Genomic DNA, 3,117 nt, shown 5'->3' on the forward strand with positions numbered 1-3,117 from the left:
CCTGAACACCTTGTAGACCATATATATATATATATATACACACACACACACACACACACACACACACACACACATACATATTTGATACCAGGGGTTGAACTCAGGACCTTGCCCTTGCCAGGCAGGCACTTATGCCACTGAACTACGTACCTGGCCCTATGGTAGAAATCTTGAAGAACTCACTGTCTATACCTATGCAGAAATCTAGAAGGCATAGGTTACAGACAGAGAGTTCATGAACAGAAGCCAACTGCATGAGAAATGCTTCAAAGAAACAACAACTGATATCTTAACAAAAAGCTTTTGTACATCTCACGTAATCACCAACAGAGTGAAAAGACAATGCAAAGTGGGAAAACCATTTAGCCAATTGTCTCTCAGATGAAGGACTTGTATGGAGATCTCAAACAATTGAAAAGTAGCAAACCTCCCAAATTCAAAGACCAGCACTTAAGTGCATATGTACTTGTCAGGTGAAGAAATACAAATGGGAAAATATATAAAATATGTTCAACATCGTTACTCATTCCAGAATGCAAACTAAAACAACACTGAGATTCCATTTCATTCCAAAAAAAGTGGCTATCAACAAGAACTCCACCAATGTATACATAAATGTATTTAGGATAGATTGGATAATTGTACTACTGATTTCTGCTGTTCTATTGAAAGGAGCAGTTAATGCTTAACTTTTTTTTCTTTTTTTTTTTTTTGTTGTACTGGGGATTGAACTCAAGACTTTGCGCTTGCCAGGCATGCACTTTATTCTACTGAGCTATCTCCCCAGCCCTTTTTTTCTTTTTAATTTTTTTTTTTTTCAGAACCGGGAATTGAACTCAGGCCCTTGTGCTTGCCAGGGAAGTACTTATTCCACTGAGCCATCTCCCCGGCCCTTCTTTTTACACACACTCTCTCTCTCTCTCTCTCTCTTTTTTTTTTTTTTTCTTTTCAGAACAGGGGATTGAACTCAGGCCCTTGTGCTTGCCAGGCAAGCACTTATTCTACTGAGCCATCTCCCCAGCCCTTATTTATTTATTTATTTATTTATTTATTTATTTAGCGGAACTGGGGATTGAACTCAGGCCCTTGCACTTGCCAGGGAAGCGCTTATTCTACTGAGCCATCTCTCCAGCTCTCTTTTTAATTTCTTACAATTTTCTTTTTGTTGTTGTTTTGTTCTTTTTTTTTTTTTAATCAATTTTGTGGATTTATATCTGGCAACCTAAACAACTTATTTGAAGGTAACATCATGCGACACAGCAACCATTGTTGAATTCCTGTTACTTTGTTCAGTGAAATTTTGTATCACTTCTCATGCTTTTTTTTTTTTTTTTTTTTTTTACTATTTTGTATTCTTTAAAAAATAGAAGAAGAGGAAGAAGAAGGAGAAGGAGAAAGAAAAGGAGAAGGAGAAAGAATTCCACCAGTAAAAAAGACTGATGGAACTTACAGGTAAAAGGGAATCCTTCTCCACTATTCGTGGGAGTATAGACCGGTGCAATCACTGTGGAAATCCATGTGGAGCTTCCTAAAACAAAACGAAACAAAAAAGCTAGGATTAGTGGTCCCATTCTTTTGCTGTTCATTTCTGTATATCTTCCCAAAATTAAAACCATCATACCACAGCAATATGTGTGCATCCATGCTTAGAGCAGCACGATTTGTTATAGCTTAATCTTGGAAACAATGAAATGTCCATTGTTATGGTTTGTGTCTAGTTGTCCCCCCAAAGCCTCATATAGGTCATGGGTCAGATACAGCTGGAGGAGCAGTGAGTGGCTTGAGGGGCGTGGCCAGAGAGGTGCCAACTGTTAAACTGGCTAGTCTATACTTTCTTTTCTTTTTTTTGGTGGAACCGGGGATTGAACTCAGGCACTTGAGCTTGCCAGGGAAGCGCTTATTCCACTGGGCTATTTCCCCGGCCCAAGATAGTTTTGAAAAGGAAAAAGAAACTTAAATGGAGGAAAAGAGAAAAGAAAGGAAAAGTAAAAATATATACACATAATAATTAAGATACTGATACTACTAATTTCTTTTTCTTTCTTTCTTTCTTTTTTTTTTTTTTTACTAATTTCTATTAGTGCATTGAATAGAAAAGTTTGTGTTCATATTGTTTGATCCATTTTTCATGCCTACAGCTTATAATCTGATCAGGTACCTTTTTTTTTTTTTTGTACTGGAAATCAAAGGAAGGACCTTACAGTTGCCAGGCAGGGGCTGATGCCGCTGAGCTATCTCCCCACCCTGATCAGGTACTTTGAAGATAGCAGCATGCAGTGTGTTAACCATTGTTTCTCTCTTATTATCTTGTTTTGAAATTTTATATAATCATTTTTCCTGTTTTTCTCATTAAAAGAAAAGTAAATAAGTCCCTCCCCAAATTATTTCATGTTTTTGAATGAGTGTTTTTTCCAAGGTTAGCAGAATTAGAATACAACGGATAGCAGAATGCACACTGGTTCACTGTCAAGCTGTATTTTGTTGCTGTACTCATGTACTTATGTGCAAATTCTGCATATTGCTCTGCCTTTCCCACTAGACATGCGTGGTCAATGATTTCCACCGTAATATATAATCACTCTGGCAGCTTAAGTTTCTGTACTTCTCCATGCAGCACCTGTCATGGCTCCTGCTGGTTTGCTTTACAGCCTGTGGGTTTGTCTCTGTGTGTGTGTGTGTGTGTGTGTGTGTTGCACCAGAAATTGAACTCAGGACCTTGGGCAGATGCTGAGCCACGGAGTGAAAGTCTGTGGCTTTGTGGATATTTTCCCTTCTCCAGGGGCCCTTCATCCCACACACTTGTGGTGACTATCCAAGCTGGGAACATCCTTTCTCATGGTACCAAATGGGGGAAGCAAGCAGACCTCTGAGTTTTGTGCTGGATGAGGGCAGTGTGTGACAGTTCTAGTAGAATGCTGGACTTAATTCCATCCAGTACACTGAAACCTGGCCTTCTCTGAAAACCTCCCATGACCAGCTTGGCATTTCACCATTGAGTGTGGGGTCCACACATCCTTCTTTGTCTGACCTTGAACTTCTCTGGTAGGGTTTATGTCTAGCCCCCACTTTCTGTTTCTCCCCAGGTACAACAGATTTCTACATTTGGTGCCTGTTCAG

Source organism: Octodon degus, unplaced genomic scaffold (assembly GCF_000260255.1).
Source record: "Octodon degus isolate 3935 unplaced genomic scaffold, OctDeg1.0 scaffold00372, whole genome shotgun sequence".
Lineage (NCBI taxonomy): Eukaryota > Metazoa > Chordata > Mammalia > Rodentia > Octodontidae > Octodon > Octodon degus.